This window comes from Macrobrachium nipponense, chromosome 6 (assembly GCF_015104395.2).
Source record: "Macrobrachium nipponense isolate FS-2020 chromosome 6, ASM1510439v2, whole genome shotgun sequence".
NCBI classification, from domain to species: domain Eukaryota; kingdom Metazoa; phylum Arthropoda; class Malacostraca; order Decapoda; family Palaemonidae; genus Macrobrachium; species Macrobrachium nipponense.
The window spans coordinates 1,727,005-1,740,559 of NC_061108.1; the positions used below are offsets into that span (position 1 = coordinate 1,727,005).

A 13,555-nucleotide genomic window follows, 5' to 3' on the forward strand; every position below is an offset into this window, starting at 1 on the left:
TCCTTGAAATCTAATTAGGTTTAGGTAACCAATTAAGACCGGTCTTTGTCATTCAGTGGAAGGTTCTGCAAATAACGGCAGAATCATAGCCATTATGTCATGAGTGCCCAGTTCAGTAAGTTCTTCAGATGTCAGGGGTCTCTCTCTCTCTCTCTCTCTCTCTCTCTCTCTCTCTCTCTCTCTCTCTCTCTCTGAGTCCCAATCGGGACGAGGCTAAGTTATGTATTGTAATGATACAGTTTCATGAGAATTCCTTCGTTCTAAGTCCTCACGAATGGTCGACAGCTGTTTCCATATTGTCGTCACGAACCTTGTTGCTTCCTAATTCCATTGCTTGGCACTTTTATTCATTTAACTGAGTATATATATATATATATATATATATATATATACTATTATCTAATATATATAATATAAACATATTATAATTATTATATACATGTGTGTGTTAGTATATGTATATATATATATATATATATATATATATATATATATCGAGCTACAATGTCCTTTATATCTAATTCGCTCTACCTCGGAATTATATATTTTCATATATGCTTAACCGAAGGGGAATTTTTTCTCGATAATAGATTTGCCTGGACCAGGGCGCGAACCTATGGATCCTTTCAAACCCAGGAACGTCAGTGAACTTTGTTTACCTACTGACGTTCCTGGGTTTGAAAGGATCCATAGGTTCGCGCCCTGGTCCAGGCAAATCTATTATCGAGAAAAAATTCCCTTCGGTTAAGCATATATGAAAATATATTAATTCCGAGGTAGAGCGAATTAGATATTAAAGGACATTGTAGCTCGATATATGTATATGAATCACGGAAATGTGATATGACTTATATATATATATATATATATATATATATATATATATATATATATATTTTATATATATGTATATATATATATTATAGATCATATACTAACACACACACACACACACACATATATATATATATATATATATATATATATATATATATATATATATATATATATATATATATATATATATATATATATATATATATCTATATATATATATATATATATATATATATATATATATATATATATATATATATATATATATATATATATATCTATATATATATATATATATACATACTCAGTTGAATGAACAAAGTGGCCAAGCTACTTCCCTAGGGCAATCAGGCGAGGAAGGTTCGTGACGAGAACATGGAAACAGCTGGCGACCATTAGTGAGGACTTAGAACGAAGGAATTCTCATGAAACTGTATCATTACAATACATAACTAGCTCGTCCTGATATATATATACTATATATATATATATAGTATATATATATATATATATATATATATAATATATAAATATATATATATATATATATATATATATATATATATATATATATATATATATATATATATATATATATATATATATATATCAGGCAGAGTCCACTTCTCGAAGAAATGTACATTGACAAGCAACAACATTTTAGAACATTTATTTCACCAAAGACAGGTTACACTATGAACATGCATTATTTCCATTTTTACAAATACAATCTAATGGTGACGAATTGATAGTAGCAACAAACTTACGAAATAAAAGCAAAGAAGTACTTTATTAGGGAATGAGTTAAGATTCCAGTGACAAATCACACTTGATCAGCACAGACAGAAATTCTAATTTTAAATTCACTATTACCTTTGTTAAGCACCTTAGTCTTTGGTGTTTGAGTTACTGATGTCGTATATGCCGTCACAATGTTGCATAAAAGAATATCATCGGATTTCCTAAAAGACTTGATTGTGCAATTCCTTCCCTTATGCTCATTAAACCGTGAGGAGAGGTTCTCTTAGTATAGCCAGTTTATGCTAAATGGTAGAAAGTCTAATATAATTAAATATTATTCTCTAAGTTCTAGATACTAAATATATTTCAGCTGAGAACTTTAATATTAAGGCTCATTAGTAAACAATTATCAAACCATTTGGTAACCACCTTTAATTAAGTATGCCACCATCCCCATCAAAAATTCTAAAGCACGAAATATGCCGTGAAAACTTTCTCTGCGTGAAACCACTCGACAGACATGCCGTGTAAATATGCAAAAATACTTCCTTTAACATGGACACAAGATCAAATAAGCAAATTACCAGAAGAAGTCAATCTAATTTAAGAGTACCGCCAGTCTCCATAAACATCACAGATCGGGAAATCGTCAAAATTAGTCTCACACCAGACGTCCTCATGGCCACTTAGAGCGGTCCTGGATATGCATAATGGGCTTAAATTTATGAACGCAATGTAATCTGGCTGGGTTGGGATCCATTTGATCTCACTCTCGTGGTAGGTGTTGCCGTAGAAATCGTAGAATGTTTTGCTGTACGTGGATGTCTGAAAGAAGAAAAGATGACTAAAGTTGATGAAGTGGATATGATTCACTGACCTGGAATCCAGTCATCTCTGCAAATCATCAAATTCTGTTCTATATAACCAATTCAGCTTCTTGAGTTTCATAGTGCAAGTTGGCGAGTCAGCATGAAAAAGGAAAACATCAGTTTCTCCATTCCTGTGTCAGTGAACTATTTAATTCTGGTGACCCATCTCTGCAGCATGATCTATAGCTCAATGAACAATTCTATTACCCAGTTTTAGATAAGAAAAGTAAAAATAGCCAAAATTCAGGAGACCACTCCGTAGAGTAGAATTCCTGAGGATACAATAACGTACTGCGAAACGTTGGAATAGCTGTTAAAATGTCAAATTCCTGTGTGTTCCTGCCTGCCTTCATCTAGTTAAAGTAACAATATAAATGAAATTAATCAAAATATTGTTCAAAAGCAAAAACAATGAAATGGCAGCTTAATCATCGAAAGACAATAACGCATCTGTTTCTTCGTGGTAGTTATGGCAAATTTGTCGGTGAAATAAGGTTGAAGTACAACTCCATTTGAAATCAAAACCATTTCGTACTTATGTCATCAGGTGTTTCTTTCACCAATAGTATTCTGTTGTGAAAAATGAACAAGAATATTTTGAAATCATTGAATGGACGATGTATAACATTCGTGTTTTTCTTACAAAGGATACGTGACTTTGTATTACTCCAGAAAGACAATAGTGTATATACTTAAGTTTCACATCTGGCTCACATGTGTACATAATTTTCCCGTTACTGTGATTTTATTGTCAGGACATTGGTACGTTTGAGTAAGGCAGAAGAGAGGCTGTGGCCTCATTTCTTAACTTACCTTGTACAGCCCAACCATATAACCGCCATACAGATTCAGCAGCCTGACTCCCTCTGCGTCATTTTCCTTTGGGATGTAAATCAACTTTCCGTTCAGAGCCTCGCAGTCTGCTTTCCCCACATTCCAAGGTCTCGTTGGAGTCAGGACCTTGATGAAGATGATGTTCGAATTCAGCGGCAGGTACGTCCTCAGGCCGGAGACGGTCGTCGCCTCTGGTTCCAAGTACTGGTTCAGACCTTTGTACAGTCTGCACACCTTCGTTGGCTTGATGTAGCCAAACCCTTGACACTGGATCTTCAAGCAGATAGACGCGCACCTGAAAAATGAAACGGCCTTTAGAGAGATGGTCCATTCGTGCGACAACTCTGGAATTCAGCTTTAAAGGCAGCGAAGAGCTGTCAATCTCGTGTTGTTCAATTTTCTTCGGTAGCTTTCTTGAGAATTGTTCACTTTTCCACCTGCGAGTCCTCTGATTTCAAATCGCTTTGACTACTACTGCCATGTCAAGGTAACGCGTGCTAGAATATTTGTTCATGTGGAACTCCAAATAATAAGTTGACGCTAGCATTAGATTATGATAATAAGAAGCAAACCATATCTATAACGCTTTGTCCTTAGACTGCAAAAATTATTTACAATAAAAGTCATCAGTGCAATTTAATCAATTTGAGACAGGAAGAAATCTTATAAATCATGTGCAACTACTTTTAGCAAATTTAAGCACTGCGTCTCTGTTGTTAATGGCCACAAGGTTTTCAAACGCTCATTTACGCAAATATAAGTATTTTTTTTATTGTTGAGTGTTCGATTAAAATTTCATTACTCGCTGTTTTCTTTTCGATTTTTTCTAAGTAGTTAAGGAATCGTCGGAGGTTTCATCGAATCACGTTTATTAAAAGAATCGTTCCATCCTTCTTAAGAGTTGTTTGTTCCTGTTAAATTGTTACTCTACTCTACACTGACCACACACCAGTATCAACAAGGCGTGATCCGACCTCCAGCTTACTCGGTACTACACATGCTAAAATCTATGGTCAAATAGAGCGTTGTTTCACCAGCGAAAATTTCAATAAATATTTCTTTTTGCACTTTTTAACATTTACATTATCTATTTTTTTTTTTTACATTTACATTCTCATAAATATATCATAAATATCCTTTTCTGAAATTCCTGTATCTTTAACTCAACATGAAACACCTTTATCAGACCTTTTTAGGCTTTTCCATAGACCTTTCCTACACCCCAACAACATCAGCAACAAAGTAGTTTGTAGGCTTACTCCCCGAGTAACTGAAAATTGGTCTTCCTCTTCGTCTGCCTCTCTGATTCATCCTTAGCCATATAGTTTCGAAGTAAACTGAGAATAATTCGCCTAACGCTTCATCAGCCTCTGCATCTAGACTCAGCGAAATCACTGAACAAAGAACAGACATCTTGAGGGAGTGCACAATGCGAGAGCTTGTAGTTGCTTGATTAGAAAGCGTTGTTAACATCTCTGTATCATTTTTGGAGATCACATGACTGAATTTTTCGCCAAAGACACTGGCCAAAATGGAAGATACTAACTTCTGAGAACATTTCCTTAACGTTCTTTACAGGTGCCAGTTGAAATTAGACATGAATAAGCTCACTGAGCTTTAGCTTGTTTTATAAAAGCTGAATATTATATCATAAGCCTCTTCATCCTTCTGGTGTGCAATCAAATGTGCTGTCACAAAATCAAGAGCATTTCTGAGCTAAGAGATCTAGGTTTCTGTCAGTGCTTTAAATTCCCACTTTGTCATTTTCATAAAAGTTTAAAATTGTTTCTTCCGCTTAAAGGAGAGGATCTTTTTGACAGCGCTCCTGCAACACTGAGAGATAAAGCACTTACAGAATCATCCGTTATAGAACCAGAAGCGTCTTCAGTTTATTTTATTTTATTCGGTCAATCGCTTTCAAAGCCGTATGACGCGAATCGTTGCATGGATGAGATTGCTGAAAAGGCTGATGACCATCAATCACATCAGCAATCGTCCTCTTCATTCTCTTTTTTACACATCACCACTAAACCTTCCTCATATCCTCCGTAGAGGAGGTTTCATGCACCTCTTTCTGTCTGGATGAACTCCATTTTACTGAAGGAATAAGGTTTTGAATTTAAAACTTTTAAATTTTCAAGATTTCTAAATTAAAGCATGCTAAACTACGCCATATCTCGATGACGTATAAAGTTACCGAGCACGTTTAACAAATTAGCCTTTTCTACTGATTGTCCGTTCCATCAAATGGTCATTCGACCTGTTTGTATTTCGACCAGCTGTCTTTCGGCCAAACATATATTTCGACCAGCTGTCTTTCGGCCAAACATATATTTCGACCAGCTGTCTTTCGGCCAAATATATATTTCGACCGGTTGTTTTTCAGCTTATAGACAGGATACCTAGGGAAATACTGATCAGAAAAGCCCAGAAAAGTTTGCCTTGGTCGGAATTTGAGGTTCATTAATGATATGGAATACTGGATGCACGGTGCAGTGAACAGGAACATTTGTGGTGTGTAATACCAGGAGAAAATCGTGATGAGAACAATAAACTGTACAATAAATTGTGTTGACAAATGTGTAAACAAAGATATGAATATTTAGAGAGTATGCCAGAATGTTCAACATCTGTGAGGGTAAAGTAAAAGGGTCACACTTGGAAACAGCAGAGAATGTCTGATCAATACAAGTAGAGTCTCAAAGGGTGGTTGGCGACTGGGCTAGTACCCCGCTGGCTGCTGCCTATTTCCCTTTCTTCCAGCTTTCCTTTGCTGTACGATTCAAAATATTTTATGATAACTTTTTTTTTTTTTTACTTACGCTAAAGTATTGAATGCCGATTTTGTTGTGAACGTTCCAGGAAGAGTCAGCTTCAGATTCTTAAGGACTTCTTTGTAAGCCAAACCAGAAATTGCCGATGATTCTCTCAGATTCAAGAAGAAGAGGGTAAAATATACAAGAGTTTTGAAGGTACTGGTATCCATAGCGGTTACGTCTTGGTGCTAGGGCTTCACAAGGAAGACATTTACCTACAGGAAAGAAATATGTCGGTCAAATAATAGAATAATAACATTGATAACAGTGATGTCGATACTTTTATTATCAATAAATGTAATGATCCTGCATAGTACAACCTTTGGTCAGTGAAACCTACATAGAATATGGGGTAATGAAGCACAAAGCGTGCGCTACCAGCTACAAAAGGTGAATGACAGATCACTGCACAATGAACCAAAATCACTTTATGAAGGTGAAGACATTGTAAGATGGAAATCCAGATCATGATACAGCAAAGATAACGTTAGATTTTTCCTTAGGTATACTATTGCCCTAGACAATGGACTGGCCTAAAACTAGAACAAGGATAGTGAGAGGAATGCAGGTGCATAATGCTTTCTTTACTTTGATCGTGATTAGTAACACACGGGTAAAACCGGACGTGGTTTAGCCATTAGAGTAAGTGGGCACAAGGGACATGGAAGTTTGGGCACACAGCTTAGATGCAGGTCACAGCATAGGTTAACAAAAGCATAACGAAGAAAATTTTTACACCAATGTTTTTGTTTTAAGGAATTTTAGTAACATATCATCCACACTCAGCACTGTTGCTTCTCCTATCTTTTGATAGGTGCCAGCGCTCTTGAATTCATCCCCCTAGAGTTTACTGGATTTTTCTTTTATGTACACCGAAGTACGACACTATACTTATTACATATTTGTGCATATGTGTGTGGTAAGGATTAGATATAATGACGTACCCATGTTCGATTTCAAACGCTTAATCATAAGACCATATAGTCTATCTAAAATAATTCCTAAATATATATATTAGGGTATAGTTTTCCATTACACAATTTCATTGGAAGCTTTAGTGGCATCAATGCGTTTCTTGCAGGAATCTCCATACCACTGAAATTGTTTCCCATAGAGACAAAATCACTGTAAATACAGATTGTAAGCCAGCAGTCACCTGAACATGCCGTGCAGGGTGGTGAAAAATCTGTTGTGGCATAAACCTATGAATGGAAGAAGGAAGTCTGGGTATTTTACAACAGAAATTGCCACTAAAGCAATTACATATAAATATAATATATATATATTATATATATATATATATATATATATATATATATATATATATATATATATATATATATATATATATATATATGACTGGTAAAAATGTTCTGTAACAACAGAATTCTATCTAATAAAAGGAGCCCATAAAAACACAAAATATAGAGAAAAAAGTACTATATTTCAGAGACTGCTGTCTCCCTCTTCAGGTAGATGAATGAGAGAAAAGTTTACAGAAAAGGTGGTATTTATACCAAGAGGTCCATCCACAAACAAGCCAATTTAAGTCACCCCCGCTGATAATCTTCCTTTAATCTTCTTAAGTGTTGGTTGAACGATCGACAACGTCTTCATTCAACCAACACTTAGAAGATTAAAGGAAGATTATCAGCGGGGGTGACTTAAATTGGCTTGTTTGTGGATGGACCTCTTGGTATAAATACCACCTATTCTGTAAACTTTTCTCATTCATCTACCTGAAGAGGGAGACAGCAGTCTCTGAAATATAGTACTTTTTTCTCTATATTTTGGTGTTTTTATGGGCTCCTTTTATTAGATATATATATATAATATATATATATATATATATATATATATATATATATAATATATATATATGTGTGTGTGTGTGTGTATGTATGTATCATAAAAGATACTCACCTCTACTCAGGTCAACGGCTCTCGGGGAACGTTTAACCTCGACGGAGAACCTTCCCATACTGTTGCTTCCTGACTTAACTCGTTTTCTTCAGGCACCCAATTAACCAGACCCAATTATCGCCGACCCACATTTTTCATTCCTCGGAGTGTAATAATTTGTGCTTCTTTTTGCACGTCATGTGTGTATAGATGCGTTGGAATAGCGGTGTCTTACGGTAGTTCTTTTGTATTTGCATTCTCACCGGACCAGAATAGGGGCAAATAATTGACGAGTGTTGGACGTAGGTCTGCAGAGATGAACATGGAAACAGAAAGTCGAAGGAAATTATCTGGTTTTGGATCAAAATATGGAAAAGAGACGAGGTGGAATAAACAAGAAGTTGAAACAAGGCACAGAGGCTTTCGGAGGAGACAAAGAATAGAGAAGATATTTATAGAATGATGTCAATTCTAGTCAAACATGAGAGAAAATATAAGTGAGATTTTTTTTTCTTAAGTGGTGTCCTCCTTATAACTGTATGCATTCAATTAACGCATTCATGTATGGTACATGGTGTTATCAATAACACCATGTACCATACATGAAAGTAAGGGAATATGAGACACTCACCTAGTCAGTGTTAAAACTTGTCACCTTCTCTCCTGACGGTAACAGTCTCCCCAGATCTTCAATTAATGCAAAAAATGAGCAAGAGCCCATTCTGGCGGAAAGACAGCTCAGTCACCAGCAGCAACGATAAGATGGTTCTAGAAACAATTTTCGTTTGTATTGGTCACTATAACATCTTGCCCACCTACAAACCTCACTGGAAAGTTTCAGTGACATATCCCAAAGTAAAAATAAAATAAAAATCTTGATTTAGATTTGACACTCATAATGGGAGAAAGCTCATGCACACGTACATGTGTAAATACAAGCTTCGCCATCGATCCAACATTTGGACCCAACTTTGCGTGCAACTCTTCTTCTCTACCGAGGACTGTTAGTATAATAAATATCAGCTGGTAAAAAGATAAACAGAATAAGGATTCAAATCCTTTGTAATAAACACGGCGCAAAAGTGGATACATACCGTATTCAAACCATTGGGGGTCACTATCTAGGAAACATTAATGTGAATTTTTCTTTCTAGGTGATATTGTTAAGCTGTTACCTTAGGCGTCGTCTACAACACATACCGTATAAATGAGAAACGATCGAAGATAAGTTAGCAGATTATAAAGCAATATGTCATCTATTGGACACAAAAGTTTCTTTTAGTATTCAATGTGACTTAGGACGTCACAAACTGTAGTCGATTCTAAGAAAATCAGTTACTAGAGGGACCTCATTAAAAGTGGATAGTATTTAGCGGAGTTATATATTCAACCAGTCACCTCTTTGGTCATTTCGTGGATACTTGATAATGAGGACTTGTTGTCCTTGAAAAAGTTAAATATATCTTAGTTTAACCAGACCACTGAGCTGATGAACAGCTCTCCTAGGGCTGGCCCGAAGGATTAGATATTTTTACGTGGCTAGGAAGCAACTGGTTACCTAGCAACTGGACCTGCAACTTATTGTGGGATCTGAACCACATTATATCGAGAATTAAATTTGTAATCACAAGAAATAAATTCCTCCGATTCCTTGTTGGCAGAGCAGAGAATCGAACTCTGGTCTACCGAATTGGTAGGCGAGCACGGAAACGAGGTTGTCTTTGGAAGCTTGTAACTTTTTTGAATAAATAACTCCGCTAAATACCATCCAGTTTTAATGAAGTCCTTCTATAGTAGGTTCACATCAACCGTGAGTTTGATGTCTAGGCCAGTCCCTTACGATGCCTTGATTGGCTGTTGATAAGCCATTCACAGGGCTGGAAACTCTCAGTGTCTCGAGAGAGTTCACATAGGCAAGATGTGTGTTCCACCTCTCCTGAGGGGTACTTTTGAATGTCGTATCCCCCAGAAGAGGTGGAACATGGACCCTACCCATGTGAACTCTCAGGAGCGTCGTAAGGGACTGGCCCAGGCATCAAATGCACGGTTGATGTGAATCTACTATAGTAAGATATACGAGTATATGCAATATCTGTATATGAAATCATTTGCCGAGTACTTCTACTAACCGAAACATCGCAATACTTTACAAACTGGAAGGTGGAAAACTAATCAGAAGGCCAATTGTTCCTTGCAGAGCAATTTGCTCAGAAACTCGTTGCCACAACAGAAATCACGTTTTTTTTTTTTTATCCAGTTATTAAAACAACAGACTTTCTACTCATACGGCATAAAACATAGTCAGTCGGCGATAAATGGCCCAATTACATTCTAATTTTCATTTGATTTATAATATAAAATGTTCGCTATGCTTACCCTGTCTGCTATACTTTATTCGCAACGGGAGCTTTAATAACTTTTAAGACAAATGTTCGTTTCTAAAACGTAAAGTGTACTGCGTATTCATAGCTATTTCCATGATTTATTACCGCCGTGGACAAAGACACTCATACACTGGGTGTAAATAATATCACTTATAATTAACAAGCTTCAAAAGAACAACAAGGCGTGACCCGACCTCCAGCTTACTCGGTACGCCTGTTAAAATCTACGGTCATTATAATAGATCGTTGTTTCACCAACGAAAATTGAAATAAATACTCTATATTTCATTGGAAATAATTGTTCAGCACTGTTTAACATGTACAGTATTGATTTTTTTACATTTTCATTCTTATAGATAAATCATAAATATCCTGTCCTAAAATTCCTGCATCTTGAACTCAACGCAAAACACATTTTTCAGACCTTTTTAGGCTTTCTTACCCCCCAAGAACAACAACAGCAACAACAACAACAACAACAAATAGTTTGTAAATAATATCTAAGATGGATGGTGCTTACACACGGCTCTGATGATAAGCTTCGTACCTGCTCTGGAGGACCTGAACAAATGAAAAACTTGAATATTTTTTTCTCTTCTTATTATCAAAATGTATTACACCGCTTTGGATATAGTATGTTTCTCTTCCGGTTCTCTGAAAGGTAAAAGTTTATATTTCAACACACTAAATTTTAGACAGTTTTCAGTTTTTGTTTGAGCAAAACGTTTATGATAACACCTCAATCCAGGTCACCGTATATATATGACTGATGAAGAAGGACAAATCAGATCATCAGCAGCAGAGATCATTAGTGAAAGATCATCAGAGAGAGATAAGAGAAGAAGGAACAGACGAAGGATAAGAGAGGAAGAAGGCGCTCGAGAAAGTGGTCGGAGTCGAGTCAAGTCGTTCACAGTGAGAGAGGGAGAGAGAGACAGAAGTTAAGTCGTCCGTAGTCGGAAAGGGAGATATTCCGACGATTGAGCAACCCTTCAGAGAAGAAACGTCTTACAAGTGGTTTTGAGGAGTAACCTGCCCTTCGAGTATCAAGAATGGACATTGCTTTCTGCAGTATGGAGTCAAGAAGACGTCTGAAGTTATAGTTCTCCTTTGTAAAGCTGTCGCTTCGAGCATTGATTTTCGACTGCTGCAAAACTGCCCAGTAAGTATTTCATTACCTGACTGTTTCCCCAGTTCATGTACCGTAAGATTTTATTTTTGTTATGTAAATAGGAGAAACCATTCTGCATTTATCTTGTTGGTAAGCTTGCAAATAAACTTTTGTTGTGTTTGTTTCTTTCTATATTTGTATCCCCAGTTTCAACTGAATTCTTTTTGTTTATTATAATATCGAACCTATAGCGGACCTCGGTGGTCCATGACATAATTGGCGACCTTGCTAGGCTATTCGGCACCATAACATTGAAACAGGGAGAATATAGAAAGAACCAGAAGGAGTGAGATGGTGAAAGAGTTTATTGAGTCTGGTAAACTTTTAGGTCTAGTGGGGAATGATCTCCGTGAGTATGTTGAAAGGAAAGAAAGAGAAAAGTATGAGAGAGATGAGAGAGCGGCTGAGAGAGAAGAAAGAGCAGCTGAGAGAGAAGCAATAAGAATGCAGTAAGAGGGAGAAGCAATAAGAATGCAGCAAGAGAGAGAAATGCAGCAACAAGAAAGAGAAAAAGAAAGTATGCATGAGCAGGAAGAAAGAGAGAAAGAACGTAAGCATGAGTTGGAAATCGCTCGTTTAAGGCAAAGTACTCTTAGCAGTCAGACAGGCGAGAACGAAAATGGAGATGATAGGTTAGGTATGAGTGCAGTGTTGAAATTAGTACCAAAGTTTGATGAGGAAGATGTAACTACATATTTCATGTATTTTGAGAAGTTAATGGATTGAGTAGGTTCTCCTAAAGAAATGTGGACTCTATATTTACAGTCATTTTTGAGTGGTGGGGCACTTACCGTGTATAGTTGCATATCTAAGGAGGAATGTGATGGTTAAGATATCGTGAAAGAAACTGTTCTTAGCGCGTATAGGCGTACCTTAAGAAATTTAGAAGTTTGAGAAAGGATAAGAATATTACATATGTAAAATATGGTAAGACATTAGAAAGGCTGTTTTTTATTGGTTAACTTCCGCTAAAGTTGAGGATTTTGATGGTTTGAAGAACTTAGTGTTGTTAGAGAACTTCAAAGATAACGTATTCCCTGAGATTAAGCTTTATATAGAAGATAGGCGAGAAGTATCTTTTGCAGGAGCAACTAGGTTAGCAGACGAATACAGTCTGACTCATAACTTAAGTGTCAGTAAGAAGCGAAATGATCCTTCGTCTGGCAGAGTACAAAGTAGTAAAGATTTCAGTTCTAGTAATAGCAATGCGAGTAAAAGTGACTATTCCTGTTATACAAGCGGAAAACCTTGTCATACGTCTAAGGTTTGTAAGAATAAAGTGGCATCTAGTGGCTCAGAATTAACTTGTTTCCGATGTAATGGGAAAGGGCATTTAACGAGAAATTGTGCAGTAGAAAGGAAGGATGTTAAGAAACCAGTGCCTGCCTCTAGTTAACCTTTCGTCAAGTAGGGATGATGTGATGAGAGAAACTAGGAAATATTTTGATGAAATTCTGTCAGAAGGTGTAGTTTCCTCTCTTGGAGGAGTAGATTCGAGAGAAGTAGTCTTGCTTCGAGACACAGGAGCAGCTGTCTCACAAATTAGGAGAGAGAGTGGGCCAAACAGGGCGGAAATCAATTTGTAAGAAAGAGTCATGTTAAGAGGATTTCCTAACACTTGTGTTCTTTGTCCTTTGTTGAAGTTAAACTTAGAGAGTCAGGTAGTGTCAAGAGAAGTAAAACTAGCAGTTGTTGACAGTTTGCCCGTTGATGGCGTTGACATTATTGTCTGTAATGACTTAGCTTTATCCAAGAATGTGAATCCTGTTGTGAGTGAGATTCCAGTGCCTGAAATGGTAATAAGTAGGTCAGGTTTAGATGCAGACATAGACTACGGTCATAATTTGTTCGTGGATTCGAACGAGAGTGAGTTTGTGGATTCGAATGAGTGTGATAGAGGTGGCGAGGTTGATCTTGGCGTGAGTGTGGCTGAGAGACCTGACTCTATTGGTGCTGACATTGATAGCCAGGCAGAAGGTGTAGCTGTCGAGAGTAACGTAG

At 36.6% G+C, this 13,555-nt stretch overlaps 1 protein-coding gene across 3 annotated transcripts in view; it reads left to right on the forward strand.

Moving 5' to 3' along the window:
- Nucleotides 1-13,555, forward strand: part of LOC135216327 (uncharacterized) — a 314,243-nt gene that overhangs the window by 116,609 nt on the left and 184,079 nt on the right. The window lies entirely within an intron of this gene.